Below are 12,315 nucleotides of genomic sequence, written 5' to 3' on the forward strand. Positions count from 1 at the left end.
CCATAGAGGAGCCTGGCGGGCTACAGTCCAAGGGGTCTCAAAGAGCCGAACATGACCGAGTGACTTAGCACAAATGCTCAGGCTCTCCTGGCAGTGACCACTGTGTTCTAACAGCTTCTCTGTCTCTCTTCAAGTTATAAACTCATTAAAGACTGAGGCAGTTTTTTTTTTTTTTTTTTCCTTCTACCTATAATCTCAGAGCCTAGCAGAGATTCTGGTGCACAGTAGGTGTGCAATGAAGTTTTATTGATTTAATGACTATCAGTATCAACATATCAAGTGTCATCTATTTCATATCACTACGTGGGATGTTATGGACTGAATGTTTGGGTCCCCTCCAAAACTCATATGTTGAAGTCTTAACCCCCAGAGCGGCTGTATTTGGATGTGGAGCCTTTAGGGAAATGCATGAGTGTGTGCTAAGTTGCTCAGTCGTCTCCAACTCTCTGCGACCACATGGACTGTAGCCTGCCATGCTCCTCTGTCCATGGGATTTTCCAGGCAAGGATACTGGAGTGGGTTGCCATTTCCTCCTCCAGGGGATCTTCCTGACTCAGGGATCAAGCCTGTGTCCCAATGCAGGGGGCCTGGGTTTGATCCCTGGTCAGCAAACTAGATTGTACCTGCCGCAACTAAGCCCTGGTGTGATTAAATAAATTTTTTTAAAAATTCAAGTAACACTAAATTCAACACTATACTTTAAAAACAGCATGTGCAGATTGAGCCTATTCCTGTTACAGTCACTCTATCTATGCAGCTCTCTATCCACCCTTCTATCTGTATTTTTTATAACAGTGTTCACCAACTGTGGATATTTATAGTATTTCTGTGATCATAAAGTCAGGATGATTTGAACTTAGGTAAAAAAAAAAAAGAAGTGGAGAAGGAAATGGCAACCCACCCAGTGTTTTTACCTGGAGAATCCCAGGGATGGGGGAGCCTGGTGGGCTGCCGTCTATGGGGTCGCCCAGTCAGACACAACTGAAGCAACTTAGCAGCAGCAGCAGCAAGAAAAAAAAAAAAAAAAAAGGAGAGACACCAAGAGACGGCTCTTTCTCCCCCTCCCTCCATCCCCCTCACTTTTTCCCCCTGCAGAGTCACCTAGGAAAGACCGTGTGAGCACACACTGAAAAGGAGCTCCCAAAGGGAGCTCTCAGCAGACGTCCACCCTGTCAACACTGGGTCTCAGGCTTCCAGCCTCCAGAGTGGTGAGAAAACAAATTTCTGTAGTCAAAGCCACCAGCCTATGGTATTTTGTTATGGTGCACCCAGCGCGATAACACAGGGGTCGTACCCAGTTCATATAACCATGCTGTGACGATTGATGGGTGTGGTCATACAGACACCCTCCTGAGTCAGAGAGCTGCTTTCTATTCCAAAACCGTTCCAATAATACTTCCCATCCCACTTTAAAAACATAAGTGTTCAACATGACAAGATTGACAAACCTATTTTTCTATCATTCGGCTTTACTTCTGCAAACAAGTATCTTAGAATAGTAACTTCTGGGACTGGAAATGGTTACATGAATACGTGGTTCAGTTTCAAATGGATGACTAATATTTTTTGCAGCTAAGTAGCATTTTCTGTTTTCCAATGATACTTTAAAGCCCATTTATGTTATTGAGTATGCATAATTAATTCATCCTTTGGAAATGTCTTTGTTTTCTCCACTGAGCTGGTGATTCTTCATCGTCCCACTCAAATCCTACCACTCCCCTCCCACCCCTGGCCACACTTGTCATCCCGTTCCCTGCCTCAAAGCCTGACATCTACAAGCTGCAGCCCCCAGGCTTTGCTGTTCTCAGCGCCTCTTTCTCGGCTCTTGACCAAAGGGAAGCACTTTGAGTAGAAGAAGAGTGTGAAGAGAGGAGTGTGAAGGGCGGGGAGAGAGAGGGGTGGGTCTTCCCCCTCCCTCCCTCCCTGCCAGAGCCTGGTCTCCACCATGGGTGCCTTCCTCTGTCATATAGCACCCACGCTGGGCGGCCCCTCTCCTATGACCACAGCTCTGGATGGGTTCTAGGAATAGCACACCCTTTCTCTTTTGTTTCTCCAGGCCCAAGGATGATGGAAGCTTCTGCTGTTAATAGTTCCCAGTGGCTTCTCCATTCATCTTGATTCTCTTTACCTTGCCCACAGTGTGAGTTAAGGGTTGAGTTGTAACCCCCGCCCCCAATTCCTATGTTGAAGTTCTAACCCCCAAGACCTCAGAAAGTGACTGTCTTAGGAGAGTGTCTTCAAAAAGGTAATTAAAGTTAAACAAAGTCATACAGGTTGACCCTAATCCAATCTGACTTGTGTCCATATAACAAGAGGCCCAGGTGGCACTAGTGGGAAAGAACCCGCTTGCCAATGCAGGAGACATAAGAGATGTGGGTTCGATCCCTGGGTCTGGAAGATCACCTTGGAGGAGGGCATGGCAACCCACTCAAGTGTTCTTGCCTGGAGAATCCCATGGACAGAGGAGCCTGGAGGGCTACAGTCCATGGGGTGCCAAAGAGTCGGACATGACTGAGCAACTTAGCATATACACAGTAAGAGAAGATTAGGACATCGACGAGCAGAGAAGGAAGACAGTCTGTGGGCAAGGCAGCCGTCTGCAAGCCAAAGAGAGAGGCCTCAAAAGAAACCAACCCTGCCCACATCTTAATCTTGGACTTCCCAGCCTCCAGAAAATAAATGTCTGTTGTTTTTAAGCCACTCATCAATTGTGGTGGTGGCTTAGTCACTCAGTCGTGTCCAACTCTTTGTGACCCTGTGGGCTGTAGCCCACCAGGCTCCTCTGTCCATGGGATTTCCCAGGCAAGAATACTGGAGTGGGTTTCCATTTCCTTCTCCAGGGCATCTTCCTAACCCAGGGATCAAACCCAAGTCTCCTGCATTGCATACTGTTTCTTTACCTCTGAGACATCAGGGAGGCCCACTTATCAATGGCACTTTTGTTACAGCAGCCTAAACGGGCTAAGGTTCTGTTACAGCAGCCCCAGCAAACTATGACACCATGGTCAATCGTCCCATCACTAAACCACTTGTGGAGCCCTGGGGATGTGCTGGTTATATCCTTCTCGGACCTGGTCTCACACAGCCAACCTCACCAAGGACACTTATCATATGTCCCTTTATCCACTCCACGGTGTCTATCATCACATTCCTAAGTTTGTAAATATGTCAACGTTTGTGTTGTGAATGCCTGTTCCTGAAATACTGCAGGACTTACTTTCACAATAAGGTTCCTAAGCTGTTTCTAAGCGAGGAGCCAAGTGACATCCAAGTCTCTGTGTGGAGCATCTTGTCGTTTTTGGAAAACTCTTTTCACATTTTTTACATCAGCTGCTGCTGGAAGGCCTGGGGTGATGACTGAAGTCCAGAGAGATTTTGGAGATGCTGTGTGAGAGTTTTTATTGCTGCTTCAGTGGCTGGGAGACCCAGTGGCTGGTGAGGAAGCTGAGCAAGGTGAGCTGGAACATGTAGGGAGGCCCTGGGTTCTGCATGTAAGGAGATCTAGGGAGGAAGAAAAGATACCGCTACAGTGAGAGTTGTTAGAACAGCAGGAAAAGCTATCTAATTCAACTTATTGAAGGAATATAAAGGGCTTCCCTAGTGGCTCAGTGGTAAAGGATCCACCTGCCAAGCAGGAGATGTGGGTTTAATTCCTGGGTTGGGAAAATCCCTGGGAGAAAGGAATGGCATTGCACTCCAGTATTCTTGCCCGGAGAATTCCATGGACAGAGAGGCTGGTTGGCCAAAGGCGGACACAACCTAGTTACTGACCAACGACAAAGTAGTGTAAAACAATTTTATAAAATCATAGGACGGGATGGGATTTATTGAGATGTCCCAGTTTTACCACCTTCCCCCTCATTCACCCCTCAACTATTGAGTCACTCCTAATAAATACATTTCTTTGTCTCCAAAGCACTTTCACACCCATATTTCATTTGAGCCTCAAGGAAACTGTGTGAGGTAGATAGGGAGGTATTAATGTCTCCATTTTACAAATAAATGAAACTGAAGAGCAGGTAGTTGAAATGCCAGCATTCAAGGAGCTAAAAAGTGTTAGAGCTGGGCCTGGAGACTCGTGATCCTCAGACCAGGTGGGTATTGCTAGAGTTCCCATCGTTTACCCTCCCTGCTAATCTGGGCATGCGCACTAAAGACTGATGTCGCACGTGGACATTCCATCCAAAACTCACAGCGAGGAAGGACTTCTCAACATCTGGCCGTGAGCAGAAAAGGCAGAGAAAGGGAGAGAGTGAGAGAAAGACCTCATACGAGCTGAGTTTACAGGGAGCAGGAAGGGGCACACGCACTCTTATCTCAGCCCCGACTGGGCAGAGCAACACAGGAGAGCAAGCAGATGTACAGAGGCTGAGCCTCTCCAAACATTGTCCCCCTCCCGACTCCATATTCAGCTGGCAGGCCCCAGGAGTCAGGTCATCCGTTACCTCCCTCTAATGCTCTGATGGATATGTTTGCAACACACAGGGTTTCCATTAATCTGGGGAAAGTCCTACTTTAGGCTTTCACTGAATCTGAAATTGCTTCAGCCATGACTGCTGTCTCCAGTGAACTGGGTCCCTCTTCTTCCACAGAGATGCGCCACACAGGCTGCTCTCGCCTGCACCCTCCACCTGCCTATCTCTCTCTCTATGTATCTTTAAATTGGAGGATAATTGCCTTACAATGGTGTGGTGCTCTCTGCCGTACATCAATATTAATCAGTCATAATGATATATATGTATGTATCCCCTTACCCTCTTGAGCCTCCCTCGCCCCGCATTCCACCTCTCTAGGTCATCACAGAGCTCCAGGATGGGCTCCCTGTGCTCTATAGCAGGCTCCCACATGTTATGAGCATACATGGGGCTTCCTTGGTGGTTCAAATGGTGAAGAATCTGCCTGCAATGAAGGAGACTCAGGTTTGATCCCTGGATTGGGAAGATCTCCTGGAGATGGGAATGGCAACCCACTCCAGTATTTTTGCCTGGGAAATCCCATGGACAGAGGAGCCTGGCGGGCTGTAGTCCATGGGGTCTCAAAGAGTCAGGCACATCTGAGTGACTCTGAGAGTGAGTAAGTGTATATACATCAATGCTACCTTCTCAATTTGTCCTAGCCTCTCCTTCCCCCGCCGTGTCCACAAGTCCATTCCCTACATCTGCATCTCCATTTCTTCTCTGTAAATAGGTTCATCAGTACTGTTTTCCTAGATTCTGTATATATGTGTGGTGCATGCATCCTGAGTCACTTTGGCCGTGACTTTGGTCATATAGACCCAATAGACTGTAGCCTGCCATAATGCATATCATACATGCATTAATATACAATATTTGTTTTGCTCTTTCTGACTTACTCACCTGCTCTCTTTACTCCTTCTCTACATCTATCCATGGAGGCCCACCTTCTCCAAGAAGCTTGAGTGTTTCAACCCTCAGGGATTTTTGTCTCAGCTGCATTCCTGAAGCCATTATCATACAGACCCCCAAACTCAGCACTGAACATATGCTCTTCAGGACTAGTTCTCTGATGAGATGTCAGCCCCTGGAGAATCAAGCTGGAATCCCACATCCTACTGAATCTATGCTCCTGCTAGTAGTTCCATGCATGTTAGCTGTGACTTTTCTGGGAAAGAGTAGGCAAAACTAGGGTTAAACACAGCCAGTCATTGGAATCCAAGAGGAAAGGGGAAAGGAGTGGGAATTAATCGTCTTCCCGTGTTGGAAGTTTTCGCTGTTGTTTCAAGATCCGTGTACAGTCAGCATATTCATGTTGTTCTAGGATTAGCACAAGGTAAAAGAACAAACAGAAGCCTTCCTTTGTGCTATTTTAGGAACAAGGAAAATAAAATAATACCTTCGAAATGGAGGAACAGCCTAGCTTTCTGTCACTCAAGAATGGGCTCATAACACCTCGGCTGCAACCGTTTCAAATGGAATCCTATTACGGTGCAGAGTATATTTATCAGTGTATTTGAGGAACCCTTTCTCCTAAGTCCCCCCGGGGGAGATCCACAGGCCCAGGCAGGCTCCTCTCAAACTCTCCTATTCCACCCTGGCAGGTCCCAGGGACTCCCCCGCCCCACCACCTCTGCTCTTGGTAATTGTCACCACCACCCCAAGCTGTCAAGTGTCTCACCCCTTCCTGAGGGGCTCTGGAAACTGGTCTCTTTATGCCCACCTGTTGGACTGCACCTCACAGGCCTACAAAGCCTGCATTTGCCCAGCTTCAAGACTGATGAAAGCCTGGATTGGGCAACAGAGGGCTTCCCCGGTGGCTCAGCGGTGAAGAATCCACTAGCAATGCAGGAGACACAGGAGATGGGGGTTCGATCCCTGCACCAGGAAGATCCCCTGGAGAAGGGAATAGCAAACCCACTCCAGTGTTCTTGACCAGAGAATCCCATGAACAGAGGGACCTGCCGGGCTACAGCCCATAAAGTTGCAAAGAGTCAGGCCTGACTGAAGTGCCTTAGCATGCACACATGGATCAGGCAACAGAGACTTCAGTGGTTTGACAGATGGGGAGCTTCTGTGTCTGAAGCGAAGTCCTGGAGCGACCTCCCACGCTGTGCAGCACACACCTTCAGGACTTGGCAGCAGTCTTTGCTCCTGGTGGAGGGGGAGATTGCCAGTTACAGGGGAGTTGATGTCAGATGGGCTCATCGATTACCAGGGAAACCAACAGAAGGGCACACACCTCACCGCCCCTTTGATAAGAACAACCACTAGCTGGTGCCCAAGGCAAGTATGTAGGAAGGCCAGAGTAGGTGTAAATGAAGCAGGCACTGGTCGGGCAAGGGACGGACAGAGAGCAAGGGAACAGCCATCTTGAGTGGGCTAGTCAGTCACCACCCTTCCTGGTTGTCCCTGAAAAAAAGCTCGTAGACCCTCATTTTAAGACTTTAATGCCCATCATGACAGGAGGAAAGACAAAATATGGGGAATTACATGCGTGTGTGTGTGCGTCCAGTGGCTAAGCTGTGTCTGACTCTTTGCAACCCCGTGGATTGTAGCCTGTCAGGCTCCTCTGTCCATGGAACTTTCCAGACAATAATACTGGAGTGGGTTGTCATTTCCTCCTCCAGGGGATCTTTCTGACCCAGGGATCAAACCTGTATCTCCTGCATTGGTAGGTAGATTTTTTTTACCACTTGAGTCACCTGGGAAGCCTGAGGAAATATACAGACTACAAATCTAACAGTCTTGAGTTTGGTCCACAGCATCTGATGATCTGGTTGAAATAACTGGAAATTTCCTTTATGTCAACATTGGGTGTTGTAAGCAGATAGGGGAGGGGGTCCCTGGAGAAAGATAATCAAGCTTGACCTCATTTTGGTCCAAGACATTTTGTGATCTAAACCTGGCCACAATGCTTGCCCTTAAACAGGTCTCAGTAATTAATGATCTTAAGGGGAGAAAGGACTACAGGCACGAAGGGAAAGCAGTCAAGAAACAATGGGTCTAGGGACTCCCTTGGTGGTCCAGTGGCTAAGACTCCGAGCTCCCAATGCAAAGGGGCTGGGGTTCCATCCCTGGTCAGGGAACTAGATCCTGCATGCCACAACTAAGAGTTTGCACGCCCCAACTAAAGATCCTGCATGCTGTATGATGTGGCCATTGAAAAAGATTGGTCCACATTAAAAAATATATACCTTAAAAAATGTTTTTAATAGAGAAATAGAGGTGAGCAAGAAATAATCAACACAGCAACAGGCCTGTTTTTGTTCTTCATTTGTCTTTAGCTCTGGGGTAAAACCATCAGTTGTGGGGGGAAAGGCTAAGCAGAAAATTCTAGCCAGGGCTTTGGAATTTAAGTCCAAGATTATATGAGATATATATATATATATATATAATATACCATTCAGCCTCCCAAATAGGTGGCATAAAGTCGGGTTGTGCCGCCACATGTGCACAGAACATAGAATTCCTATGGTTCTTTGTTAGTTGGGACTATGAATTTACATTTCAAAGCATCCATGTCTGAACAAATTGGCTTCTAATGTAGTTTGCTGTAAAAAGCCAAACTATTTAGTACAAAGGGTTATACTCATGCACATACAAATAGACTACATATGCACACGTATATATTTTTTAAGAATTTTTTTGATGTGGACCATTTTTAAAGTTGTTTATTGAATTTGTTACAATATTGCTTCTGTTTTTTGTTTTGGTTTTTGAGCAGTGAGGCATGTGGAATCTTGGTCCCCCCATCGGGGGTTGAACCTGCAGCCCCTGCATTGGAAGGCACAGTCTTAACCACAGCACCACCAGGGAAGTCCCTTTTGTTTAACTCTTAAGTAAAAACAAGAAGCCATTTGGCCACAGTCTAAATATTCGGGGAAAGAAGTAAGTAGAATTACTCCTGTTGGAAATGCCACATTAATTTATTATGCATAGCATGATCAAACAAGAGGGCCCAAGACAGAACAAGCAGACTATGCTCTTTCCGAGGTAAAAGAGAAATGCAAAGATGCTAAGTCGTGGTCCTTCCTGAGAATTAATTTTGCCCCCAGGATTCTTAGCAATTAGGTCTTTTCATCTTGGAGGTATCAGAGGCAAAGGAGGACGCACAGCACCAAATCCATGGCACAGAGTTCAACACACAGTATTCTACCTGGGGACGTGGAATCAAAAACCCAGCACTGAGAAGGAGTCATGCACAGACACAAGATTTATGGAGGCCATGCAGGGAAAGAAAATATATGGGTTACATATCATACCACTCTGGATGCAACCATTTTTCACACAGCAGAAACTGAAAGAGAAGATAAAGGAGAAAGACAAAGAAAAGTGGGGAGGGGCTTTCCCTGGTGGTCCAGTGGTCAAAAATCTGCCTTCCAATGCAGGGGACGAGGGTTTGATCCCTGGTAGGGGAACTAAGACGCCACAAGCCACAGGGCAATTAAGTTTGCAAGTCACAACTACTGAGCCCGGGAGCCACATCTAGAGAGAAGCCCGCACCCCACAATGAAAGATCCCACATGCTGCAATTGAGACCCACCAAGGCGATGAAAAGCTGGAATCAAGATTGCCGGGAGAAATATCAATAACCTCAGATATGCAGATGACACCACCCTTATGGCAGAAAGTGAAGAGGAACTAAAAAGCCTCTTGATGAAAGTGAAAGAGGAGAGTGAAAAAGTTGGCTTAAAGCTCAACATTCAGAAAACTAAGATCATCGCATCTGGTCCCATCACTTCATGGGAAATAGATGGGGAAACAGTGGAAACAGTGTCAGACTTTATTTTTGGGGGGCTCCAGAATCACTTCAGATGGTGACTGCAGCCATGAATTTAAAAGACGCTTACTCCTTGGAAGAAAAGTTATGACGAACCTAGATAGCATATTGAAAAGCAGAGACATTACTTTGCCAACAAAGGTCTGTCTAGTCAAGGCTATGGTTTTTCCAGTGGTCATGTATGGATGTGAGAGTTGGACTGTGAAGAAAGCTGAGCGCCAAAGAATTGATGCTTTTGAACTGTGCTGTTGGAGAAGACTCCTGAGAGTCCCTTGGACTGCAAGGAGATGCAACCAATCCATTCTAAAGGAGATCAGTCCTGGGTGTTCTTTGGAAGGAATGATGCTAAAGCTGAAACTCCAGTACTTTGGCCACCTCATGTGAAGAGTTGACTCATTGGGAAAGACTCTGATGCTGGGAGGGATTAGGGGCAGGAGGAAGGGGACAACAGAATGAGATGGCTGGATGGCATCACTGACTCAATGGATGTGAGTTTGAGTGAACTCCGGGAGTTGGTGATGGACAGGGAGGCCTGGCATGCTGCGATTCATGGGGCCGCGAAGAGTCGGACACAACTGAGCGACTGAACTGAAGTGAACTGAACTGAACTGAAAGGCGATGGCACCCCACTCCAGTACTCTTGCCTGGAAAATCCCATGGGTGGAGGAGCCTCGTGGGCTGCAGTCCATGGGGTCGCAAAGAGTCAGACACGTCTGAGCGACTTCACTTTCACTTTTCACTTTCATGCATTGGAGAAGGAAATGGCAACCCACCCCAGTGTTCTTGCCTGGAGAATCCCAGGGACGAGGGGACCTGGTGGGCTGCCGTCTATGGGGTCGCACAGAGTCGGACATGACTGAAGCGACTTAGCAGCAGCAGCAGCAGCATAGCCGTAAAATAATTTAAAATATTTAAAAAAAGAAAAGTGGGGCAAGTAAAGGTAAAATCAAGAAAGAGAAGGATGGAGCCTCCTCCTGGCCACCTGGCTGAGCCCTCATCAGCAACTCAGCAGCCACTCAGCATCAGCACTCTCTCAGTATCCCTGCTGTCTCCATGGTGATTTAATGTGATTCTGATGGATGTGACTAGTTCATGAACGCTTCCTGGAGCTGGGCACTGTTGGTGCTAACTCCATTTTCCAGATGAGAAAACAGTGCTTCCGAGATTGTTAACAACTTATCCCAAATCACCGAGTTGCTAAAATTGTGGGATCAGGCCATTGAACCTAGGCTGTTTCAGGCCCAAACGTGTGCTCTTGGTGAGCAAAGTAAAAAATAAGATGGTGTTTAATGGAGGAGAACATGAACATGTATTGAGTACTTAATATATACCTGGCATGTGATCCTCACAACAGTCCTGCAAGGGAGGTATCATTCCCATTTCATAGATGAAGAAATTGAGGCTCAGTGCTCACTTTGGCAGCACATATACTTAAATTGGAATGATACAAAGAAGATTAGCATGGCCCCTGCTCAAGGATGACATGCAAATTGGTGAAGCATTTCATGTTTTTATGGCAGAAACCATCACAACATTGTAAAGCGATTTTCCTGCAATTAAAAAATAAAGTTAAAAAAGTATGAATGAAACAGGGAAATTTCTTTAGAAGTTGAGGCTCAGAGAGGTTAAGTAACTTATCTAAAGTTGCACTGCAAAGTCCCGGTCTGGGGCACTTCACCTCCTCTGTGTCTATGCTGAGAGTTTTGTACTTTCTCTCTGAAATAAATCCTGTTTGCTTGCTACCATGAAAAAGAAAAAGGCCAGGTCTCTCAGACTGCAAAGCCCATATTCTATTTGTTAAAAAATATATATTGTTGTTTTGCTCCTAAATTTTATTTATTTATCATTATTTATTTGGCTTCTTCAGGTCTTCACTCTGGCATGTGGAATCTAGTTTCCTGACCAGGGATCAAACCCAGGCTCCCTACAGTGGGACTAGTGTCTTAGCCACTGGACCACCAGGGAAGTCCCTCATATTCTTTCTTATTCTTTCTTCCAGATAGAATTCGCAGGAATTTCACGGATTGAACTAAGTAATTAAAAATCTCTCCTTTAGATATTTTTAGTTCTGCATATCCAAGCCAAACACCTAGTGTATTTGTCAGAATTTGAAAGAAGTCTATTAAAGACTGCTTGCAAGAAAACCACTGTATAAACTATGTTTTATAAGTTCTTCTGTTTTAATTATTTAGGTTTTCTAAAGTTTGAAGGAAAAAAAAGGAAACAGAAACCAGTTTTTAATGATTTGGAATCAGGATTCATGAATACACTGGATTCTTTCTTGGTACTGGGGGAAAGCAGAGAGTAAATGTGGTGGGAAACTATGAGGGTCCAGAGATTCAGACTTTAGCCTGGAAGAGACATTAAAGAGGTATTTCAGGGACTTCCCTGGTGGTCCAGTGGCTAAGACTCTGTGCTCCCAATGCAGTGGGTGTGGGTTCGATCCCTGGTCAGGGAACTAGATCCCACATGCCACAAGGAAGATTGATCTTATGTGCTGCAACTAAGACCCGGTGCAGTGAAATAAATACTCAATAAATTAAATATTTAAAAGAAACCTCAGTTATTTAAAAAAATGCAATTCTAATTTATTTTAGAAATAGCTTGAGTGTCTGCTAGTCAACAGTAGAGCTAAGGCCAGAACCTGGGGTTTCCCAATTCTTAAACCATTGTTTTTTCTTAGACATGAACCATGAATTCCTTTAGAGAATACTCCTTTCTCCTCCTCTCTTAATCCAGATAGGGGGGGGGAAAGTGAGAAAGCTTAAAGACTATTAAAAAACAATCGATGCACGATACTGGATGCTTGGGGCTGGTGCACTGGGACGACCCAGAGGGATGGAATGGGGAGGGAGGAGGGAGGAGGGTTCAGGATGGGGAACACATGTATACCTGTGGCGGATTCATTTTGATATTTGGCAAAACTAATACAGTTATGTAAAGTTTAAAAATAAAATAAAATTAAAAAATTTTTTTATAATTATAAAACTACCTTTTAAAAATAAAGAAACAATTAAAATATCAAAAAAAAAAAAAACAAACAAACCCAAACAATCAGGACATTAAGAATCAAGTTAT

General features: G+C 45.5%; 1 non-coding gene across 1 annotated transcript; it reads left to right on the plus strand.

The window, feature by feature from the left end:
• The first annotated feature begins 10,643 nt into the window (after window positions 1–10,643).
• Window positions 10,644–10,750, plus strand: LOC129641065 (U6 spliceosomal RNA). The gene has a single exon (XR_008709060.1). It is a non-coding gene; the product is annotated as a U6 spliceosomal RNA (small nuclear RNA).
• The last annotated feature ends 1,565 nt before the right edge of the window (window positions 10,751–12,315 follow it).

The sequence above is a fragment of the Bubalus kerabau genome, unplaced genomic scaffold, assembly GCF_029407905.1.
Source record: "Bubalus kerabau isolate K-KA32 ecotype Philippines breed swamp buffalo unplaced genomic scaffold, PCC_UOA_SB_1v2 scaffold_70, whole genome shotgun sequence".
In the NCBI taxonomy this organism is placed as follows: Eukaryota; Metazoa; Chordata; class Mammalia; order Artiodactyla; family Bovidae; genus Bubalus; species Bubalus kerabau.